The sequence below is a fragment of the Lithobates pipiens genome, unplaced genomic scaffold, assembly GCF_037356315.1.
Source record: "Lithobates pipiens isolate NorthernLeopardFrog02 unplaced genomic scaffold, aLitPip1_a1.2 Scaffold_19, whole genome shotgun sequence".
Taxonomy (NCBI): domain Eukaryota; kingdom Metazoa; phylum Chordata; class Amphibia; order Anura; family Ranidae; genus Lithobates; species Lithobates pipiens.
The window spans coordinates 281715313-281740314 of NW_027507764.1; the positions used below are offsets into that span (position 1 = coordinate 281715313).

Sequence of the window (25002 nt, forward strand, 5' to 3'; positions counted from 1 at the left end):
AAACGTCTATCTCATCTGAAGAAAATTTCTCACCATAATTCACGTGTATTAGTTACACTATAGAGGACTTTACTCACTGTTTTTTTAGCATACGTGATTGTCTATACACAGATATTTTCTCTTGTGAATATATCATTATTTAAAGAGGAAGTAAACCCTTCCAAACAACTTGGACCTACAGGTAAGCCTAGATTAAGGCTTACCTGTAGGTCCAAGCAATATCTCCTAAACCTATATGGTTTAGGAGATATTTGCCCGAAAATGGGCACCGCTGTCTACGGCGCATGCGCCGTAGACAGCGGCGCGCATGCGCACTAAATGCGGCAAATCCAAGAATGGATTTGCCAAATTTGTCGACTCCCGTGCGCATGCGCGGGAGTGACGTCATCGCGGCTTCGCCGAGTGGCAGCGGCGGAGCTGCGAGACGCGACTCCCGTGCGCATGCGCGGGAGTGACGTCATCGCGGCTTCGCCGCTGTCATTGGTCGGAGCTACGAGACGCCACCAGCAAGATGGACGCGGCGGACTACAGGGATCAGCGGCGACTTCGCTGGCTCCTGTGTCAGGTAAGTGACACATAATGAGCTACTATGCGATGCATAGTAGTCCATTATGCTTTACCTTTGCAGGGAAAAAAAGAGGAAGTAAACCCATCAGGGTTTACTTCCTCTTTAAATTAGCGCTACACTATTTGTTGTTTTATATTTTTGGGCTTTGTTTATTGGAAGTATTGGCAGCTGTTTTTTCACTCTTAGTTTAATATAGCGTGGTGTTTTCCCCCCTAACCCCGATATACTACCCAATAATGGTTTTAACCCCCTGATTGCCCCTAGTTAACCCTTTCACCCCCTTTTGCCAGTGTCACTAAGCGATCATTTTTCTGATCGCTGCATTAGTGTCACTAGTGTCGCTAGGTAGCTTGTTTTTTTTAGGTTCACCGCCAGGTTTTTATAGCGCTAGGTACCCCGATATACTACCCAATAATGATTTTAACCCCCTGATTGCCCCTAGTTAACCCTTTCACCAGCAATCACCGTATAAGTGTCACTGGTGATGCTGGTTAGCCAATTAGTTATTTAGGTTCCCCGTCAGGTTTTTATATAGCGCCAGGGACCCCCATTTACTACCTAATAAATATTTTAACCCCCTGATTGCCCCTAGTTAACCCTTTCACCAGTGATCACCGTATAAGTGTTATGGGTGACTCTGGTTAGTTAGTTTGCTTTTTATAGCATCAGGGCACCCACCATTTATTACCCAATAAAGGTTTAACCCCCTGATCACCCGGCGGGTGATATCAATTAGGTTTTAGGGTCAGGGTCTGCGTCGCCCCAGGCAGCGCTAGGTTAGTGCCAGTACCGCTAACACCCACGCGCAAAGCATAAACCTCCTGTAGTGGTATAGAATCTGAACAGATCAATATCTGACTGATCAGATCTATACTAGCGTCCCCAGCAGTTTAGGGTTCCAAAAAAACGCATTGTTAGGGGGATCAGCCCAGATACCTGCTAGCACCTGCGTTTTTCCCCTCCACCCAGCCCACCCAAGTGCAGTATCGATCGATCACTGTCACTTACAAAACACTAAACACATAACTGCAGCGTTCGCAGAGTCAGGCCTGATCCCTGAGATTGCTAACAGGTTTTTTTGGTAGCGTTTTATATTTAAATCCGGAAGGCAGTGCTTGGTTTTCAGGGTCCCGTACGTGGCTAGGCTCCCAAAAATTCCCCCACATGTGGTATCCCCATACTCGGGAGAAGCAGCAGAATTTATTTTGTGGTGTAATTTCACTTATGCCCATAACATGTGTGAGCAATATATCATTTAGTGACAACTTTGTGCAAAAAAAAAAAAAATTTGAATATTCCTGCAACTTGTGGCAAAATATAAAATATTTCATGGACTCAACATGCCTCTCATTAAATAGCTTGGGGTGTCTACTTTCCAAAATGGGGTCATTTGGGGGGGTTTTCTGTTATTTTGGCATTTTATGGCCTTCGAAACTGTGATAGGTAGTGAGGAGTGAAATCAAAAATTTGCACCCTTAGAAATCCTGAAGGCAGTGATTGGTTTTCGGGGTGCCGTACGCGGCTAGACTCCCAAAAAGTCCCACATATGTGGTATCCCCGTACTCAGGAGAAGCAGCAGAATATATTTTGGGGTGCAATTCCACATATAACTATGGCATGTGTGAGCAATATATCATTTAGTGACAACTTTTTGTAAACTTTTTTTTTTTTTGTGTCAATATTCAATCACTTGGGACAAAAAAAATATTCAATGGGCTCAACATGCCCCTCAGCAATTTCCTTGGGGTGTCTACTTTCCAAAATGGGGTCATTTGGGGGGGGGGGTTGTACTGCCCTGCCATTTTAGCACCTCAAGAAATGAGATAGGCAGTCATAAATTAAAAGCTGTGTAAATTCCAGAAAATGTACTCTAGTTTGTAGACGCTATAACTTTCGCGCAAACCAATAAATATACGCTTATTGACATTTTTTTTACTAAAGACATGTGGCTGAATAAATTTTGCTCTAAATGTATGACTAAAATTGAGTTTATTCGATTTCTCTTATAACAAAAAGTAGAAAATGTTTTTTTTTCTCGAAATTTTCGGTCTTTTTCCATTTATAGCGCAAAAAATAAAAATCGCAGAGGCAATAAAATACCATCAAAAGAAAGCTCTATTTGTGGGAAGAAAAGGATGCAAATTTCATTTGGGTACAACATTGCATGACCGCGTAATTACCAGTTAAAGCAGTGCAGTGCAAAATTGTAAAAAGACCTCTGGTCCTTAGGCTGACAATTGGTCCGGGGCTGAAGTGGGTAATGAGTTTTATGTAGGTACCCACCATCTGCTAATGCTGCAGGAGCAGAAAAGGGATTCCATCTTGCTTGAAGAGATCATGGCTTGCCATCTTGCTTGAAGAGATCATGGCTTGCCATCTTGCTTGAAGATTTAATGGCTTCCCATCTTGCTTGAAGATTTAATGGCTTCCCATCTTGCTTGAAGTTTTCATGGCTTTCCATCTTGCTTGAAGATTTTATGGCTTCCCATCTTGCTTGAAGATTTCATGGCTACAGTGGGCTTGGGAGGGGGTCCTGTCAAAAGCCTAGCTGCAAGAAATGGGCAGCAAAAAATCTGTGCATTGCGCCTGAACACTGCTGTTGATTGAGCTATATACTTTTTCATTCCTAACTCAGTCTAGCAATATTTTTGAGTCCACAAAATTGAGTCGTTAACCCAAGCAATGAGTTATGATTAAAGCTCATAACTCAGGCAGTTGATTGGAGCTATATACTTTTTCATTCCTAACTCAGTCTAGAAATATTTTTGGGTCCACAAAATTCAGTAGCTAAACCCAAACAATGAGTTATCATTAAAGCTCATAACTCTGACACTGCTTCTATAGCATGTTAGAAAATGTATTTTATCATCATCCATTATTTTTATGTAGGTACCCACCATCTGCTAATGCTGCAGAAGCAGAAAAGGGATTCCGTCTTGCTTGGAGTGTGCCTGGCTTCCCATCTTTCTTTGAGAGATCATAGCTTCCCATCTTGCTTGAAGATTTCATGACTTATCATACAGTCATGAAAAGGAGAAAAATTACAATGGCATTATGCTTACTTATCCAGAGATAATGAAATCTGAGGTTTGGGTTAAAAATACACAATCGAAACCATGGCACAATATACATTTTTTTTACTGTTAACCTAAAATGCTTACTTCATGGTTAAACCTGGCTTAATAATAAGGTCAAATATAGACAGGCACAGGGAGAACATGCAAACTCCAGGCAGGAAGTGTCATGGTTGGGATTTGAACCAGCAACCCTTCTTGCTGCTAGATGAGAGTGCTAACCACTACACCACTGTGCTGCCCAAATCATTGTGTTTCAATATCTCCAGGTCACTTTACCCCTGAATCTCTAAAGCTGGCCATGCACATGTCAGTTTATTTTCATTCAGCTAGTGGGTTAAATTTAAAAAACACCTGACTGGATTCCTCCATCCACAGACTCAATGTGGGTGCTGGAATCCTCTCCACTGTATTATTGAATTCTGACAGCAGGAAGGCTACCTTGCTGTCAAAATATACAGATCATCTCTCCAGCCTACAGCCCTGACTTATTGGGAATATCCTGACTTCTGTTCAACCACAGTGGGCACACATGGATCCAAATTCATCTTTAGTTACTCTAAGGCTTGCCATACATGGAAGTTTTTTTAAAGTGGGCTGATCAAAAAAAAAAAAAACAACTGAACCGATTATCACATTGACACAAGTGGGGTCAATAGAGAAATCCTTCTTTCTGGGTTATTGTATTCTGACAAAAGGGGAGATGACCCCACTGTCAAAATAAACTAATCAGCACTTTTTGAAAGTAAAACCTTCCAACAAGCCGGTTTGAGAGAAGTCGATTAGAGAAAAGATTCATGACTAAGGGATGTGCCTATTTTGTGAGGCTATCCAAAAAAAAACAACCTATACCTTTGTCTTAAATAACTTATGATTGACCAGACGACACATTCTCTTTGGAGTCGAATGGCCATAGCAGCCTTTTTATTACCAACATATGAAAATCCAAAATTCTTAGAAACAACATAACTTAATGCATATAAATACATTTTACAACAAACATTATAACCAAATATATATATCCGTATTACACATTCAGGGTGATATGGCCGTAGGCAATCTTGCTGGCCACTCTCAACCCTCTTGACAAACGCCAACAACATATTAAAAAAAGCCTACGGCACCTGGTATTCCCAGGCTGTCTCCCATCCAGGTACTAACCAGGTCTGACCCTGCTTAGAATCTGAGATCAGATGATATCTAGCACATTCAGGGTGATGTGGCCTTAGGCAATCTTGCTTGCCACTCTCAACCCTCTTGACAAACGCCAAGATGGTCACCCCGGCAAACAAGCAGAAAAATAAAACAGGTCTTCGACGCCAACTACACATTAAAAAAATCGGGCGCATTGAGTGTGATGTGGCCGACTGGCTGTAGGCAAACTTGCTGGCCACTCTCAACCCTCTTGACAACTGCCAATATGGTCACCTAAGCAAACAAGCAGAAAAATTAAAAAGGTAGTTGACGCCAAAAACATATTAAAAAAAACGCCTACGGCACCTGGTATTCCCAGGCGGTCTCCCATACAGGTACTAACCAAGCCGGACGCTGCTTAGCATCCGAGAACAGACGAGATCTGGTGCATTCAGAGTGATGTGGCTATAGGCGATCTTGCCAGCCACTCTCAACCCTCTTAACAAACGCCAAGATGGTCAGCTCGGCAAACAAGCAGAAAAATAAAACAGGTCGTCGACGACAACAACATATTAAAAAATGCCTACAGCACCTGGTATTCCCAGGCGGTGTCCCATCCAGGTATTATCTAGGCCGACCCTGCTTATTATCCGAGATCAGACAAGATCGGACGCATTCAGGGTGATGTGGCAGTAAGCGATCTTCCTTACCACTCTCAACCCTCTTGACAAAGGCCAAGAGGGTCACCTCGGCAAACAAGCAGAAAAATAAAACAGGTTGTCGACGCCAACAACATATTTAAAAAAAGCCTACGGCACCAGGTACTCCCAAGCAGTCTCCCATCCAGGTACTAACCAGGCCCGACCTTGCTTAACATCCGAGATCAGACGAGATCAGGCGCGTTCAGGGGGAAGTGGCTGTAGGCAATCTTGTTGGCCACTCTCAACCCTCTTGACAAACGCCAAGATGGTCAACTCTGCAAACAAGCAGAAAAAAAAACAGGTCGTCGACGCCAACAACATATTAAAATAAAGCCTACGGCACCTGGTATTCCCAGAAGGTCTCCCATCCAGGTCCTAACCAGGCCCAAACCTGCTTAGCATCTGAGATCAGAGGAGATCCGGCAAATTCAGGGTGATGAGGCTGTAGATGATTTTGCTGACCACTCTCAACCCTCTTTTTTCCCATTAAACATGTATTGTTTATTGAACATTATTGCAGAGAGTACTATCACAGTGGCAAACACCGAACAATCAAAGGGTGTTGCGTCATAACCATAACAGTAAATAAAGAAACATTTCTCCGTTGCAGCAGACAGTATGGATCACAGCCAAGCAAAGTCATAGCACAGACATGTCATTTACTTCAACATTACATCAAAATTCCTGATTACACGTGGCAGCCTCTTGCAACCATCTATCCCAAATTTTATTGTATTTAGCTGGGCATCCCCTATTTTTATATATTAATTTTTTATATAGGAGCGTGAAATTAACTTCCCGTTTCCAGTCCTCCACCCTGGGTGGAAGTGGTCTCATCCACTGTCTAGCTATCACTTTTCGAGCAGAAAACAAGGTTTCCTGCAGAAAAGTTTTGGTAAATTTATCCAATACTTCGGGAAATATCCCTAGGAGACAGGGTTTGGGGTCGAGGGCCAAGGGTGAGCCCATAACGTCATGTAGAAATGATACTACTTGTTTCCAAAGTTCCTGCAGTTGGGGGCAAGACCAGATAAGGTGGAAGAATGTCCCAGTCTCAACAGTACATATCGGGCAGAACACAGATTGATTCGTATTATATTTGGCGGTCCTAAGGGGGGTGAGGTATGCTCTGTGCACTGTAAATTTGAGAAATCCTGTCTTGGAGCCTAGGGGACACCAGCTTGCACGTCTCCAGAGCCTCCTCCCATTCCTCGTCTGTCAGCTCACCTACGTCACCCTCCCAGTGGGACTTTAGAGCATATGCCAGTCTCGCCGAGATGGGGGCCGCAAGCATACCATAGAAGCACGAGATAAGCTTTTTGGGATCAGTATCCTTCACTATGGCGACAATAGGGTTGGGAGCAGGCTGAGGCAATGACTGCGGAAATTGTGCCCTAAGTGCATGCTGAACCTGAAGGTACTGAAATAGCATAGTGTTTGGAATACCAAATTCCTCCTGCAGCGTCTGGAACGTTTTAATAGTGCCATGGTGAATCAGGTGATGCATGTAGTATATTCCCCTCGATACCCATAACTGAACACTCTGGATCTTTTGAAGTTCTGGCAATTGTTTGTTATGCCAAAGTGGTGTATAGTCATTTGGTGACATAACATTCAATTTAGTGGATGCCAGATCCCAAATCCTTCTGTAGTGAAAAAGCATGGAGTGTTTACCTGGCTCTAGTGTAGAGCTCCCAACCCCCATCGAGACAGCAGCTATCGGATCATCTGCAATTTGTGCCCAGGTGGGGCAGAGAAGGGTAAGAAACCGTTGTTTATCGGTCTTGTCCACATGAAAAAGTTGAGACAGTTGTGAGGCAACATAGTAGTGATTTAGATCTGGAAGAGCCATGCCACCCATATCAGTCGGGCTTTTCAAAGCCTGCCAAGCAAGCTTGTGCCTATTATTCCCCCATACAAAGGGCCTAAGAAGACTTTCAAGGGATTTAAAATATTTTAGCGGTAAGTATACCGGGGCGTGCCACAACACATACAGTATTTTAGGTAATAAAACCATTTTAATAAGATTAACGCGCCCCCAAACCCCAAGGGGGAGACGAGACCAGGCTTGAATCTTGGTGCGTACTAGGGAGAATAAAGGTTCTATATTCAGAGCAATATAATCTGCCGGAGTCCTAGAGATATATACACCCAGATATTTAATAGTTCCCACTCGCTGAAGAGGCAGACTGGCCTGAGATTCTGACTGTGGAAAACTGTCAATAGGTAAGATTTTGGATTTTTCCCAGTTTATACGAAGACCGGAAAAGCTACCAAACCACTCTATCATGTGCAGGGCCTTTGCGAGGGAAGGGCCAGAGTCTGCCAAGTATAACAGCGTGTCATCAGCGTATTGACTGATTTTCTCCGTTGGTTGACCCACCGTCAGTCCCCTGATCTCAGGGTCTGTACGGATCGACACCGCTAAAGGTTCTGCAGCCAAGGCATAAAGTAGTGGGGACAGTGGGCACCCCTGCCTGGTACCCCTACTGAGGTCAAACGCCCGGGAGGACCACCCATTTGCCACCACCCTGGCCGTTGGGTGATGATACAATAGCTTCACCCACCGAATAAAGTTAGGGCCAAAGCCGTAGCCTTCGAGACAACTTCACAAATACCCCCATTCCACAGAGTCAAATGCCTTAGCCGTGTCAAGTGACACCACCACCCGTTCACCCACCGTCTCATGTGTTGCCTGTAGATTAATATAGAGCCTGCGTAGATTGAACGACGTATTCCGACCCGGCATAAAGCCCGCTTGATCAGCCTGAATCAGGGTAAGGATCACTCCGTTCAATCGAGTAGCAGGTAGCTTAGCTAAAATCTTAATATCTACCTGTAATAGGGAGATTGGGCGGTAGGATTCTGGGAAACCTGGATCTTTTCCAGGCTTGGGTGTCAAAACTATCGTTGCCTCCCTCATGGATGGAAGCAGTGTCAGTGTATCAAAAAGGCTCCCGTAGAGGGCGAGAAGCCAAGGCGCCAGTATTTCTTGGTAACGGGAATAAAATTCAATGGGAAGACCATCTGACCCCGGGGACTTGGACCTTGCAAATTCCGCAATAGCACACACTATTTCATCGGTGGTCAGGGGAGCCTCCAAAGCCTGCACCTGTTCCTCAGTGACTTGGGGGAGGGAAACCTGAGCTAGAAAGCTGTCCATCGGAGTGGTGTCGTCGGGTACTGTAGTGGTGTATAAGTCCGCAAAAAAGTCCCGAAATCTAGCTGCTACCTCAGAAGGGTCCGTGATCATTGTATCTCCTTGTCCACGCAAAGAGATAACAATCGGGGGTCTGTCTTCCTTATGCACTAAGTATGCTAGCAACTTACCAGCTCTTTCCCCGGTTTCAAAATATTTTTGTTTGGTAAAAGAAAGTTTCTGTCGAGCCTTGTCATGGTGCAGTTGGGAAACCACTCTCGACTGTAGTCGGAGTGCATCGGCGTTTGCCGTAGACGGGTCGTTTATATAAGTGTGTTCCATGGAGCTCAAATCCGCCGCAGCCTCAGTTAAGGCAGTAGCCGAATCAGCCTTGAGCCTATTAATGTGGGTAGTCAGTACCGAACGAGCATGTAGTTTAAATGCATCCCACGCGGCTGGATCCGAGGCCGTGTGGTCATTGTCCTCAAAAAATCTTATCCACTCCGCCTCAATAGTGCCATCTTCGGGTAATAATGTCAGCCAGAACGGATTTAACCGCCACGCCCGCGGGGGCCTACCCAGGGGTACGTCAAGCACTACAGAGTAGGGGCTGTGGTCCGAAAGCAGTCTGGGGCAAAACAATACTTCCCTGAGTCTGGGAGTGAGTTGTTGAGATATTAATATAAAGTCAATACGTGATAGAGAACCATGTGTGGGTGAGAAGCATGAATACTCTTTCTTTTGAGGGAACTTGTGTCTCCAAGTGTCCACAAGATGAATGTTGGCTAAGAGCCTGGACAGCCTAGTGGTCCCAGCCTGCCCCACCATCAACTCGGGGGGTTTGAGCCTATCCAGGGAAGGATTAAGCGTAGTGTTGAAATCCCCCAGCCAGATGACAGGAACCGCCGAGTGTCTGGACATAAAAGACAGTTCCTCAACAACCAACATCATGTTAAATGGAGGGGGGATATAAAAGGCCATAACAAGGTAGGGTTCCCCATACAATTTAGCATGTAGAAAAACAAACCTGCCCTGCGGGTCAGTAAGAACTTCGCAAAGTTCAAATTGGACAGACTTAGCTACAAGTATCGAAACCCCCCTCGAGTGAGACGTGTAGGTGGAATGAAATGCCCACCCAATCCAAGGGCGCTTAAGGGCCATCTGCAGTCCACCCTCCACATGCGTCTCAACCAACACCATCACCTCCGCCCTTTGCTTCTTGAGGAACGTGAAGGCTGCCGTGCGCTTAATTTTATCACGCAGGCCCCTCACGTTCCAGGTAAGAAATCGTATAGATGCCATATAGAGTCATATACAGTAATGAGTGCATTCAGCTGTCCCCCTAACAGCCCTCCTGTAAGCGCACCCCAATACAATTGTGCTTGATCGAGCCCAAACAGGGACTGCATAGTCAGTAGTTGTAAAAAACATTCGACAAAAGCAACACATAGTCCAATTACGTACTTCAGCTTGTTCATAGTAATCTTCTGCATGGAAACCCAAACCAATCCACCCCCCTCCCCCCACCCTACCCTGCACCTACCCCAACTTGTGCGGGTATATTCCCTCAAAAACCAAACATGCCTGGCTGGGAAAACCAGTTTCATTGAGTTAGAAAGAAAACCTAGAACAATAAATCTGAAAAAGGGTCGTGGCCATCGGTACCAGAAGGTCAGGTAAAGTAGAGCACCCTGCATAACAGCACACAGCGGTGACCCGTGTAGAGAGGCAAAAGTGTCAGTTGCTGTCCAGTCCCAGTGACCAACTCCCCCATGGCAATAAGAAGTCCCAGCAGACAACAGAGCAGTTTTTCGCTGCACCATGCAATTAGTCCGTAGGACTAACATGTCTCCCCTTGCTCCGGGAGAAAAAAGAAGGAAAAAAAAACAAAATTGTTGAAATAAAACTAACAGGCATGTATTGCAGAAAAAGTCCCTCAATAGGGACACGAAGAAAAAAAAGGAAAAAATTTGTTCCATGAACGTTGACACCATCAGCAGGCGTAAAAGTTCTTCCCCTATCAGTTCCAGAATCGGAAAGTCCAGCATATCTCAAAGTAGAAAGGGCATAAAAGTATCAGACGCCACAGATGCAAGCATCCTAGCGATGCTGGAGCAGGATAAAGAGATCAGGTAACATGCTATATTTCCAGGACACCAGGGGAAAAGTAAAAAAGTTTTTAGCTCACCCGTCCCACAGTTTCTCAGACAGCTCTATCCTGAGGCGCTCTGCGTTCCAACCATGCTATGAACTCCCTGGGTTGTTCAAAGAAGAGTGCCCGGTCCCCTGCCTCCACCCTGAGGCGCGCTGGGAATAGCATAGAGTATTTCACTTGTTGTGCACGTAGCAATCTTTTGGCCTCCAGGAAACTCTGTCGGCGTTTCTGGACGTCCGCAGAAAAATCAGGAAAGATTGCAACTTTAGTATTGCCTACAGGGATGTTACCCTTTTCCCGAGCCATGCGCAGGGCAGCATCTCTATCCTTATAGTTCAGGAGCTTTGCAATGAAGGTGCGCGGAGGTGCGGGGAGGTGGAGGCCTGGCAGGCATACGATGCGCGCGCTCAACCGCCAGCATGGGGGAAAAAGACTCACGGCCATAGGTAGTTATCAGCAAGTGTTCCAGAAAAGTTGTGGGGTCTTTACCTTCAGCCCCTTCCGGAAGACCAATCAATCGGATGTTGCATCTGCGTATGCGATTTTCCATTTCGTCCTGCTTAGCAAGCAGGAGGTCTATTTGTTTCTGCATGTGGTCAGCATCATTTTTCAGTGGCGGGAGAGCGTCATCCACATTGCTAATACGGGTCTCAGTTTCCCTCACCCGGTCACGCAGCTTCTGAAAATCCTGCCTTATTAAAGAGATGTCCATTTGCACTTCTTCAATTTGGGATGTAAGGGACGTGCGGCACAATGTAATGGCTTCAAGAAGCCTGTCCGTGTCTCCCGCTGCACGCGGCCCTCCCGTCTCCTCTGCGCCGCCATTTTCCTCCCCCTCCTCACTCACATGTCAGCGGTATTGAGACAGCCGCGCTGCCGCCGATCGCTGGGATTTCGAGGGAGACATGTCCACCGGGATGAAGGGAAGCCTTCCAGACGTGTTCAGGTAAGTATTTGTGCTGTGGTGTCACAGGATCAGCGTGGGAGACAGGATTACTCGGCGGAGCTCCGGAGACACACGTCCTACTCCATGCAAGGTCAGGCCACGCCCCCTCTCAACCCTCTTGACAAACGCCAAGATGGTCACCTCGGCAAACAAGCAGAAAAATAAAACAGTTAGTTGACGCCAACAACATATTAAAAAAAAGCCTACGGCACCCAGTACTCCCAAGCAGTCTCCAACCCAGGTACTAACCAGGCCCGACCCTGCTTATCATCCGAAATCAGACGGGATTGGGCGCAGTCAGGGTGATGAGGCCTTAGGGGTTCTTCATTACCCCTCTCAACCCTCTTGACAAAGGCCAAGATGGTCACCTCGGCAAACAAGCAGAAAAATAAAACAGGTCGTTGACGCCAACAACATATTAAAAAAAAACTACAGCACCTATTATTTCCTGATGGTCTCCCATCCAGGTACTAACCAGGCCCGACCCTGGTTAGCTTCCGAGATCAAATGAGATCGAGCGCATTCAGGGTGATGTGGCCGTAGGCAATTTTGCTGGCCACTCTCACCCCTCTTGACAAACCCTAAGATGGTCACCTCGGCAAACAAGCAAAATAATAAAACAGGTCGTCGACGACAACAACATATTATAAAAAGCCTATGGCACCTGGTACTTCCAAGCGGTCTCCCACCAAGGTACTAACCAGACCCAACCCTACTTGGCATCCGAGATCAGACAAGATCGGGTGCATTCAGTGTGATGTGGCCATAGGCGATATTGCTGGCCACCCTCAACCTTCTTGACAAACGCGAAGATGGTCACCTCTGCAAACAAGCAGAAAAATAAAACAGGTCGTCGACGCCAACAACATATTAAAAAAAAGCCTTCAGCACCTGTTATTCCCTGACGGTCTCCCATCTAGGTACTAACCAGGCACGTCCCTGCTTAGCATCCAAGATCAGACAAGATCGGGCGCATTCAGGTGATGTTGCCATAGGCAATCTTGCTGGCCAATCTCAACCCTCTTGACAAACACCAAGATGGTCACCTCGGCAAACAAGCAGTAAAATAAAACAGGTCGTCGATGCCAACAACATATAAAAAAAAAAAAGCCTACAGCCCCTGATATTCCCAGGTGGTCTCCCATTCAGTTACTGACCAGGCCCGACATTGCTTAGCATCCGAGATCAGATGACAGCTGGCGCATTCAGTGTGATGTGACCATAGGCAATTTTGCTGGCTACTCTCAACCCTCTAGACAAAAGCCAAGATGGTCACCTCGGCAAACAAGCAAAATAATAAAACAGGTCGTCGACGCCAACAACATATTAAAAAAAAAAGCCTACGGCACCCAGTACTCCCAAGCAGTCTCCAACCCAGTTACTAACCAGGCCCGACCCTGCTTATCATCCGAAATCAGACGAGATTGGGCGCATTCAGGGTGATGAGGCCTTAGGGGTTCTTCATTACCCCTCTCAACCCTCTAGACAAAAGCCAAGATGGTCACCTCGGCAAACAAGCAGAAAAATAAAACAGGTCGTCGATGCCAACAACATATTTAAAAAAAGCCTACGGCACCTGGTATTCCCAAAGGTCTCCCATCCAGGGACTAAACAGGCCCAACCCTGCTTAGCATGCGAGATCAGACGAGATCAGGCACATTCATGGTGATGTGTCCTTAGATGATCTTTCTGTCCACTCTTAACCCTCTTGACAAACATCCAGATGGTCACCTCGGCAAACAAGCAGAAAAATAACAGGTAGTCGACGCCAGCAACATATTAAAAAATCGCCTACAGCACCTGGTATTCCCAGGCTGTCTCCCACCCAGGTACTCACCGGGCCCGACCCTGCTTAGGTATTCGAGATCAGACGAGATCGGGTGCATTCGGGGTGATGTGGCCATGGGCGATCTTGCTGGCCCTTTCTAAACCCTCTTGACAAACGCCAAGAAGGTCACCTCGGCAAACAAGCAGAAAAAAAAACAGGCCATCGACGCCAACAACATATAAAAAAAAAAAAAAAAGCCTACGGCACCTAGTATTCCCAGGCGTTCTCCCATCCAGGTATTAACCAGGCCTCACCCTGCTTAGCATCCGAGATCAAACGATATCTGGCACATTCAGGGTGATATGGAAATAGGCGATCTTGAACGCCACTCCCAACCCTCTTGACAAACGCCAAGATGGTCACCTCGGCAAACAAGCAGTAGAATAAAACAGGTCGTCGATGCCAACAACATATTAAAAAAAAAGCCTACGGTACCTGATATTCCCAGGCGGTCTACCATTCAGTTACTAACCAGGCTCGACGCTGCTTAGCATCCGAAATCAGACGCATTCAGGGTGATGAGGCCATAAGCAATCTACCTTACCACTCTCAATCCTCTTGACAAAAGCCAAGATGGTCACCTCTGCAACAAGCAGAAAAATAAAACAGTTCGTCGTCGCCAATAACATATTAAAAAAAGCCTCCAGCACCTGGTACTCCCGACCCTGCCTAACATCTGAAATCAGGCGCATTCAGGGTGATGTGGCCGTAGGCGATCTTGCTGGCCGCTCTCAGCCCTCTTGACAAACGCCAAGATGGTTATCTTGGCAAACAAGCAATAAATTAAAACAGGTCGTCGATGCCAACAACACATTAAAAAAATGCCTATGGCACTTGGTATTCCCATGCGGTCTCCCATCCAGGTAATAACCAGGTCCGACCCTGCTTAGCATCTGAGATCAAACGAGATCGAGCGCATTCAGGTAGATGTGGCCGTAGGCGATTTTGATGGCCACTCTTAACCCTCCTGACAAACGCCAAGATGGTCACCTTGGCAAACAAGCAGAAAAATTAAACAGGACGTTGACCTCAACAACATATTAAAAAAAGTCTATGGCACCTGGTGTTCCCAGGCGGTCTCCCATCCAGGTACTATCCAGGCCTGACCCTGCTTAGCATCCGAGATCAAATGAGCTTGAGTGCATTGAGGGTGATGTGGCCGTATGCGATCTTGGTGGCCACTCTCAACCCTCTTGACAAACGCCAAGATGGGCACCTCGGCAAACAAGCAGAAAAATTAAACAGGACGTCGACCTCAACAACATATTAAAAAAAAAAGCGTACGGCACCTGGTATTCCCAGCCGGTCTCCCATCCAGGTATTAATCAAGCCCAACCCTGCTTAGCATCTGAGATCAGATGAGATCGAGCACTTTCAGGGTGATGTGGCTGTAGGCGATCTTGCTGGCCACTCTCAACCCTCTTGACAAACGCCAAGATGGTCACCTCGACAAACAAGCAGAAAAATAATACAGGTTGTCGACGCCAACAACATATAAAAAAAAGCCGACGGCACCTGGTATACCCAGGCGATCTCCCTTCCCGATAATAACCAGGCCCGACCCTGCTTAGCATCCGATATCAGACGAGATCGGGTGCATTCAGGGTGATGCGGCCGTAGGTGATCTTGCTGGCCACCCTCAACCCTCTTGACAAACGCCAAGATGGTCACCTCGGCAAACAAGCAGAAAAATAAAACAGGTCGTCGACGCCAACAACATATTAAAAATAAGCCTGTGGCACCTGGTATTCCCAGGCGGTCTTCCATCCAGGCCCGACCCTTCTTAGAATCCGAGAGCGGGCAAATTCAGGGTGATGTGGCCGTAGTCGATCTTGGTGGCCACTCTCAACCCTCTTGACAAACGCCAAGATGGTCACCTCGGCAAACAAGCAGAAAAATAAAACAGGTCGTCGACGCCAACAACATATTAAAAATAAGCCTGTGGCACCTGGTATTCCCAGGCGGTCTTCCATCCAGGCCCGACCCTTCTTAGAATCCGAGAGCGGGCGAATTCAGGGTGATGTGGCCGTAGTCGATCTTGGTGGCCACTCTCAACCCTCTTGACAAACGCCAAGATGGTCACCTCGGCAAACAAGCAGAAAAATAAAACAGGTCGTCGACGCTAACAACATATTAAAAATAAGCCTGTGGCACCTGGTATTCCCAGGCGGTCTTCCATCCAGGCCCGACCCTTCTTAGAATCCGAGAGCGGACGAATTCAGGGTGATGTGGCCGTAGTCGATCTTGGTGGCCACTCTCAACCCTCTTGACAAACGCCAAGATGGTCACCTCGGCAAACAAGCAGAAAAATAAAACAAATCGTCGACGCCAACAACATATTAAAAAAAAGCCTAGTCTGGTTGCTAGGTTGTCCTGAAGTAGAAGGCTGAGGGACTGGGTCAATCTCAGTTCGTGATGGACTGGCGGAAGAGTGCTCATTCCTCTGAGAAGGCCGGGCTAGACCGCCCTGAGGAGAATGACATCACTTCCTCCCTGCCTGTGTTTACTATACACAGCGGGGAAAGCTTCTCATTCGCCAGGAGCGATCGAGAGGGGATGGCCAGAAGCCAACGGCCATCCCCTCATCCCGGATCGCTCCTGAAGCTAAACGGACCGCCGCATCCATGTTTGGTTATGGCTTATGAAGCGAATGGCAGATCCTATTCTAACTGTTCATCCTTTCTTCCTGGGAATTCGGTGTTTTGATCTTGGAATGGTTCTTAGCTTTTCTTGGTTAGAGTATGAGGGCACCATACTACAGCCAACAAACTTTGGCCAGGCCAAAATCAACGTGCCCTATTCTTGGTTCAGACTTTAGGGACTGGGTCAAGATGTCTTCTCCCCATAGGGGAAAAAGTATGACACATGCCATTCCCACACAAATAGGTTTAAACGTCCATAATTTAAACCATATGAAAGTTTTCAATGAAAACTATTCAATAATGTCCATGCATAGTGTAGCCAGTAGCAAGCAAAAACAGAGTAGGGTTCAGGCACAATGCACATAGATATCACTTACTGCCCATTTGCTAGAGCAAGATTTAGACAGGACCCCCTCCCAAGCCCACTGTAGCATTGTTTGTATATAATGCTGTTAACTACCTGTTTGCTGCTCATTAGTATGCCCACCTTGGAGCAGTGTAGAATGCATTGCCAGTGATTTCCCCTTGCGCATATGCTCTGTGTTCCCAACAGAGCAGATTTCATAGGCAATGTAAATAGTAAATGGCTGCTCTACTAGAGCCGGCCTTTGGTTTATATGAAATTCAAATGATGTGTTGTGCAATCAAGCCCACTGAAGCATTGTTTGTTTACAATGCCATTAATTCCCCTCCACTGCTCATTTATATGCCCAACTTGGAGCAGTGTAGAATGCATTGCAAATGATTTCACCTTGCGCATATGCTTTTTGTGGTCCCAACAAAGCAGCATTCATAAGCAATGCAGATAGCGATTGGCTGCTCTAGGGGAGCCAGTTATATGAAATGCAAATGATGTGTTGCACAATCAAGCCCACTGTAGCATTGGTTTTATACAATGCCATTAATTCGCCCTTTGCTGCTGATTCATACCCAGTCTGGCGCAGCATAGAATATATTGCGATTGATTTCCCATTTCAGGCACTCTGTGGTCCCAAGAGAGCAGTGTTCAGATGCAATGCACATAGATTTCTTGCTGCCCATTTGTTGCAGCTAGGCTTTCGACAGGACCCCCCTCCCAAGCCCACGGTAGCATTGTTTGTATACAATGCCATTAATTTGCCCTTTGCTGCTGATTCATGCCCAGCCTGGCGCAGCATAGAATGCATTGTGATTGATTTCCCGTTGGTTTCCAGCTCTTTGTGGTCCCAACAGAGCAGTATTCAGACACAATGCACATAATTGATTTATTTTTATTTTTTTGTTAGGCTTTAGTACAGTTATTAGTTAGCATTAGAACCATATTGTTTAATGTGAAAATGATGTATATTTTTACTGTTGAATGCTTTATTTTTTTAGAAGCCAGGAAAGCATTTTATTGTTTTAAAATGCCTAGCTTGTCAATATTACAATTGAGTGCCGTGTGTTTTAAAGGTTGCGATAATTGGGGCCTAAAGCCCCATATCATCCTCCTTGTGTTTTTTAATGTTACCAATATCTCGTTGCAGATGACTGGAATGAGCACAAGATGTATGTGTGAAATGCGTCCACATGACCATAGTTTGGTGTCTTTGGTGTTATCTTTGTGAAACAATATAAAAGGCAATCGGAAGTTCTGGATCTGCAGTCATTTCTTTCTTCCTTCTGACTGGAATGATCCAATATGGCTGGGCTGCTGTTCGATCTAAAGTAAGTGAAGGGTACACATTTTTATTAATTTTATACATTTATTTTTCTTTAAAGATGCATTTAGCCTTTAACTCCAGGGCACGTTCATCCCATTGGTGGTCAATGGGCAGCATGTCTCCCCTTGGTGGTCAATGGGCAGCATGTCTCCCTTTGGTGGTCAATGATGGGCAGCACGTCTCCCCCTGGTGGTCAATGATGGGCAGCACGTCTCCCCCTGGTGGTCAATGATGGGCAGCACGTCTCCCCCTGGTGGTCAATGATGGGCAGCACGTCTCCCCTTGGTGGTCAATGATGGGCAGCACGTCTCCCCTTGGTGGTTAATGAGGATTCACTATTGAGTTGGCCCACCCTTTTGCAGCTACAACAGCTTCAATTCTTCTGGGCAGGCTGACCACAAGGTTTAGGTGTGTGTCTTTGGGAATGTTTGACCATTCTTCCAGGAAGAACATTGGTGAAGTCAGGCACTGATGTGGATGAGTAGGCTTGGCTTGGGATTCTCTGCTCTAATTCATCCCAAAGGTGTTCTATTGGGTTGAGGTCAAGAATCTGTCCAGCCCAGTAAAGCTCCTCCACCCCAAACTCGCTCATCCATGTCTTTTATGGATTATGCTTTGTACACTGGTGCACAGTCATATTGGAACAGAAAGGGGCCTTCCTCAAACTTCCCACAAAGTTGGGAGCATGAAATTGTGCAACATTTCTTGGTATGCTGACACCTTAAGTGTTGCCTTCACTGGAATTTAGGGGCCAAGCCCAACCCCTGAAAAACAACACCACACCATAATCCCCCCTCCACCAAGTGATTTGGACCAGTGCACAAAGCAAGATCCATAAAGACATGGATGAGCGTGTTTGGGGTGGAGGAACGTGACAGGAATGCAGAGTCCTGACCTCAACCCAATAGAACACCTTTGGGGTGAAATAGAGTGAAGGCTGCGAGATGGGCCTTTCTCGTCCAATATCAGTGCCTGACCTCACAAATGTACTATTGGAAGAATGGTCAAATATTCCCATAGACACACTCCTAAACCTTGTAGACAGCCTTCCCAGAATAATTGAAGCTGTTATAACTGTAAAAGAGTGTGCCAACTAAATATTGAACCCTATGGACGAAGACTGATATTCCATTAAAGTTCGTGTGTGTAAGCAGGTGTCCCAATACTTTTGACAATATAGTGTATGGGTAAGGGGGCACTCTGCCACACTCTGATGCAAGGGAGCGATACTTTGCTATAAAGTGGGACTCTGATGTAAGGTGGGACTTTAGAGACATGGATGTAAAGGAGAACCCTGTTGTGAATGTGGCAGTTATCCTTACTGCTGTACTCTGTTTTGTTTATTGCTTGCTCTTAATCCCTGTACTCTATACAATATGCATAGATATACTGTACATAGACCTGACCAAGGTGTTCATTGTCTCAACTGTTGCTGGTTTTAATGAAGTTCTTCTTTCATGTAAGCTCAGTCCATACATCAGAATGTCTTTGTGCTCAACCAGTGGGTTGAACAAAAACGGCTTGATTTTTTTCCCCCATTACCATGTAGCACTAACCCCTGAAGGAGCTGCTGGTTTGATTTGGACCTGCACTTTGCTAATGAACACCCCTTGACTTGACTCAGTCCCTTTGACACAGCTGTGGTGCAATATGAATGTGTAATGAAATGGTGAGAGGTAACGTCACAATACAATATAATATACCTGCATTATTACCAGGACACCCGATGGCTCCACCTGCTGAGAGAAAACAATACTCCACACAATTGAAGTACTTAACCATAAATATACTTTACTGTAATTATGATAAACAGGTGGTTAAAATAATTGTACTGTCATCCTAACGTAAAATGACAGAACAATGAATGCAAAACAACAATTTTACAAGGTGAAACCACAAGGGAGCTCCCCCTACTTTAATAGCTAGTTGCAAGATCTTGTTAATAGTAAACATTCTTTAATCTTCTTTTCTTCTGCTAGCTATGATGGTCCTTTATAATTTGTAATCCAAAAGATAAGGAAGTTAGGCTGATCTTAAAAGTGATCCTGTCACTATTTCTTTAAATGCTCCAGTGAGTGTTCCCTGGGGTATAGTAGAATGCTCAAGATGCAATGAGGATTAGGCATTAAGCCTCCTTAAAGTCAATTTCTGTGAGCTTCTTCCGTGGGACTATAGATCCCAGCAAACACTGTATATGAGTCTAACTGAATGCAAATGCGTAACAAAACTGTGGGCCACAACCCGCTCACCAACTGGATCTGAAGTCCTGTTCAACAGCCCTGGTCTGGTGCACCGTTTGGTTCAATGTCGACTGATTCGTCACACCTCTCCGCTGGGTGAGCCAGGTCCTGTGATGCTCCGAGAAGTGTCTCTGGATCCCTTCTGATCCGGTCGCCGTGTCTCTCGTGCTGTTAGATGTCTGGCAATGTCTGTCTCTACAGCGCTCTGCAGTGGCTGTAGGCCACTCCTTCTGGAGACCTCCTCACAAATCCTCACAGGCAGACCATGCATCCAGAAGAGGCCTAAAATGGCCGCACGGGGCTCTTTTATAATCTACCCAGCATGCAGTTCTGTCCCAGGTGACCATGGGTAGGGCACCTGGCATTCTGGGTAGGCAAAGGTCAGATAAAAGGAACATAAACATAGTCACTTCCTATGATGCTTTTCAACGTTCAAGAAAGAAAAGAATCCAAGTCCATTTCTTGTCAATGGCCGCTAGATGGCGCCAAATACTAAGTCATGATAATGTCCATAGACTTACATTATAATAACATTAAAGAGGAAGTAAACCCTGATGAGTTTACTTCCTCTTTCATTCCCTGCAAAGGCAAAGCATAATGGACTACTATGCATCGCATAGTAGTCCATTATGTGTCACTTACCTGACACAGGAGCCAGCGAAGTCACTGCTGTCCCCTGTAGTCCGGCGCATCCATCTTCTCGGTGGGGTCTCGCAGCTTAGCCGCTGTCATTCGGCGAAGCCGCGATGACGTCACTCCCACACCTGCGCACGGGAGCTGACGCGCGCGGCAGCTCCGTCGTTGGAAATGCCACGCTCAGTGCGCCTGCGCGCCGCTGTCTACGGAGCATGTGCCGAAGACAGCGGTGCCTATCTTCGGGCAAATATCTCCTAAACCGTATAGGTTTAGGAGATATTTCTTGGACCTACAGGTAAGCCTTAATCTAAGCTTACCTGTAGGTCAAAGTGTGTTGTAAGGGTTTACAAAAAAGCTGGGCTCCTCCGCTAGAAAAAGAGCTAGCAGAAGATAGCGGAGGAGTCCGGCGAGAAGACCCCCGGAGCTGTGCAATAAACTATTTTAACCCTTGTGTGTTGTGTTTTTTTTTTTTACATTTTTTTCACAGGTGAATGAGTAGGGGTACATTGCACCCCATACTCATTCACATAGGGTGGGGGGAGACTATCCGGGGGGCCCCTTATTAAAGGGGGCTCCCAGATTCCGATAAGCCCCCCGCCCGCAGACCCCGAAACCAACGGCCAGGGTTGTCGGGAAGAGGCCCTTGTCCTCATCAACATGGGGACAAGGTGCTTTGGGGTGGGGGGGCCGCGCCGCCCTCCCCTTCCCCAAGGCACCCTCCCATGTTGAGGGCACGCGGCCTGGTACGGCTCAGGAGGGGGGGCGCTCGCTTGTCCCCACCCCCTTTCCTGACTGGCCGGGCTGCGTGCTCGGATATGGGTCTGGTATGGATTTTGAGGGGGACCCCACGCCGTGGGGGATTCCCCTTAAAATTCCTACTGGACCTAAGGGCCTGGTATGCCCCCGAGACATTATCGCCGCTCTCGCTACTATAGGAAAATTACAGTGTCGCGCTGGAAACACAATATCGGCGGCACCTACTGTGTGTGTATATATGTATGTGTGTGTATATATATATATATGTATATATATATATATATATGTATATATATATATATATATATATATATATATATGTATATATATATATATATATATATATATATATATATGTATATATATATATATATATATATATATATATATATATATATATATATATATAATATTTTAGCATAGACCCTAGCGAATAAATTGGTGATTGTTGAAATAGTTTTGTTTTTTGTCTCATGATATTTGCGCAGTGCTTTTTCAAACACATTTTTGGGGGGAAAAATACAATTTTATGAAAAAAAAAACCCCATAAAGTTAGCCGAATTTTTTTCTATAATGTAAAAGATGATATGCCAAGTAAATAGATACCTAACATGTCATGCTTGTGAACATTACTGGAATGACGACAAACTAAGAAACCTAATAAATCTCCATAGACAGCGCTTTTAAAAATAATGTAACGGTTACCAGGTTAGAGTTACAGAGGAGATCTAGTGCTAGTATTATTGCTCTTACTCTGACGATTGTGGCAATACCTCATGTGTGATTTGAACACCATTTATATATGAGATGTGACTTACGTAAGCGTTTTCTTTGCTGCGCAAGCATGCGAAGACGGGAGGGGGGTGCTTTAAAAAAAAAATCTTATTTTTTTTTCTTTTTTTGCATTGTCCCTTTAAAAAAAAAAAATCTGATCACTTTTATTGCTGTCACAAGGAATGTGACAGTAATAGGCATGTGACTGGTACTCTTTATGGAGGTATCAGGGGTCTAAAAGACCCTCCTTTTGCACTTACAAGTATTCAGATCGCCAAAATCAGCGATTCTGAATACTGTTATTTTTTTTTATAAATCGGTGCTGTTGGGATTTTACATCAGAGACCCGATCCAAACCAAAACTGGCTTTGTTCAGGTCTCAGCTTGGGGGGCGGACGTGCCAACTGGTGGCTCAGGTCTACCAGTGGGACAGGAAGAGCGGCTGGAGGGGGGGTTGGACATCCCCTCTCGAACGGCTTTTAGCCGCCTTGGTTGCTATTACTAAAAAGCCAACCGTTCTAAAAAAAAAAAAAAGTAACCCCTTCAAGCCACGAACGCAAATTTGCATAAGTAAGAGCGACGTCATGCCCAAATATTGTCCTTTTCCTTTATTTTTTTATTTTTTCCCCACAAATAAAACTTTCCTGGTGCCACCATGGCAGCATACCTGTGATAGCTCCACCCCGGAGTCCTCCCCTCAGGATAGTTAATAGCTTATAAAAATGACAACCCTACCCCCCCAGCATTCTCCTTTTTTTCCTCATACCTAACGGATAGTGTTTGTGCCCTGGGCAGTTTTCCGTCTGGGTTATGGCCTCTCCCAGATGCAGTCCCCGGTCTTGGGTTGCTAACTGGCACTTATAAGAGGGGAGCCCCCTCTGGGGTCTTTTGGGACAGCAGCCACTTCCTACATTGGAATTCGGTTCTGCTTACATACACACACATACATATATATATATATATATATATATATATACTCTCATAGTTGCCAACATTGTAAAAAAAAATCGGGACACTTTTTTGGCAGTAGGCGGAGCCGTGGTATAATTAGGGGGCGGGGCATGCAAACGGCAAAAAGTGAGCAGTGGCAAAATATGGGTGTGGTTTACATAAATAGTGGGCGTGGCTTACATAGGGTGTGCCTCAAATGGGTGTGGTTAGAGTCTGAGATGAATGCTGGATGGAGAGGGAAAGGAGGGGGATGGAGAGGGAAAGGAGGGACAGCAGCCCCCGATCCTACACCACAATAGCAATATGTGTTTTCCAGAGTTTGACAATCAGCAGATAAAGATACTCCAAATACCTGGTGTTGGCGCTTCAATCATCCCGGCGCCATGATTGTTATGGTGTCAGGATGATTGAAGCACATTATTTCTATTATTACATTGTAACATGAAATGAAATCATTCAACTCACCATAATGCATAATCAGTGGAAGCCATGAGCGCGTCACTAGCCATGTTGCCTGCCACCAGATGCCATCAGGTGTCCCAAGCGGAGTCTGTCCTTACATCAGGTGCCCCATCAGAGGTACCTTCCTCACATCTGTGTCCTTTAGCGGAGCCCCTCCTTACATCTGGTGCCCCTCTGACATCCACAGACCTGCCCCCACATACTCCGCAGACCGGCCCCCACATCTCCAGACTGGCCCCCAACATACCACTGGCCCCCCACATCCACAGACTGGCCCCCCACATCCACAGACTGGCCCCCGACATACCACTGGCCCCGACATACCACTGGCCATGAAATCCACAGACTGGCCCCCGACATCCGCAGACTGGCCCCCGACATCCACAGACTGGCCCCCGACATCCACATACCATGCCTGGCCCCCGACATCCGACTGGCCCCCACCCCGACATCCACAGTGACAGAATGGCCCCCGACATGCCGCCGTTGCCGCGCGGAGACATTTAACTGTGGCGCCGCCCGCTGCACTTTACACTCACACACACACACACACACACACTGGCAGTGGGGGTGGGCGGCGCCACAGGTGTAGACCAACTTCTGGTCTTCATAAAAATGGTGGCCGGCGGAGACATTGTCCTCCCATAGGGGACAAAATTAATTCGGCACAAATGTCCTAATCCCGGGAATGTCCCGGGAAATTCGGGACAGTTGGCAACTATGATATATATATATACTCGGGGGGGGGGGTGTATGGCCAGGGGGTTTCATGGGATTCTATAGTATTCTGTCCAGTTGATTTCTGCCCTTGCCTGCCCTGCGATTATGAGTAAGCCGCAGCTAGACCAAGACCCTTGCTTTCTTAGGTAAGGGTTCGTACCTCATGGGTTTTTGTTTTTTTGTTTTTTTTGTGTTTATCCCAGACTAAAAGAGTGCCTTGCACTATTACTTTCGTTTCAGCCCTATACACAAGAGAACGTCTAATCAGACATCTGGTCATCACAACGGACGCACACGCCCAAGTTTGGCACACAGCCGCTCAACTAGCTCTCATCATTCTAAGGAAAGAGCAAGATCCAAAAGGCATCGGTCAGCTAGCCCTCCCAGGCAGGTAAAGAGGGAATGTAGGGCGTGATGTGCACCCCAGATGACAGATAAACTGATCTGTAAAGACTGTTTTCAAGCCTGCACGGATAGCGAAAAGGCAGAGGTGGGACAAGTTACAGAGTTGATCAAAAGAGTGGTTAAAGACTCATTAGCAGAGCTAATTCATACAACTCCCTCCCTGCAAGACACGCTTAGGGGTCAAACGTC

At 46.1% G+C, this 25002-nt stretch overlaps 1 long non-coding RNA gene and 10 pseudogenes across 1 annotated transcript in view; 1 reads left to right on the forward strand and 10 right to left on the reverse strand.

Annotated features, from left to right (window-relative positions):
- LOC143996729 (uncharacterized) overlaps positions 1-25002 on the forward strand; it is a 56868-nt gene that overhangs the window by 1773 nt on the left and 30093 nt on the right. The window contains exon 2 of the long non-coding RNA XR_013277588.1: positions 17693-17873. This is a non-coding gene — a long non-coding RNA (uncharacterized LOC143996729). The remainder of the gene's footprint in view (positions 1-17692; positions 17874-25002) is intronic.
- LOC143998729 (5S ribosomal RNA) lies at positions 5131-5249 on the reverse strand (annotated as a pseudogene).
- On the reverse strand, positions 5583-5701 carry LOC143999906 (5S ribosomal RNA; annotated as a pseudogene).
- LOC143999492 (5S ribosomal RNA) lies at positions 5809-5927 on the reverse strand (annotated as a pseudogene).
- LOC143999904 (5S ribosomal RNA) lies at positions 12144-12262 on the reverse strand (annotated as a pseudogene).
- LOC144000058 (5S ribosomal RNA) lies at positions 12370-12488 on the reverse strand (annotated as a pseudogene).
- On the reverse strand, positions 13506-13625 carry LOC143998749 (5S ribosomal RNA; annotated as a pseudogene).
- LOC143998784 (5S ribosomal RNA) lies at positions 14368-14486 on the reverse strand (annotated as a pseudogene).
- On the reverse strand, positions 14594-14712 carry LOC143998883 (5S ribosomal RNA; annotated as a pseudogene).
- On the reverse strand, positions 14823-14941 carry LOC144000090 (5S ribosomal RNA; annotated as a pseudogene).
- Positions 15049-15167, reverse strand: LOC143998783 (5S ribosomal RNA; annotated as a pseudogene).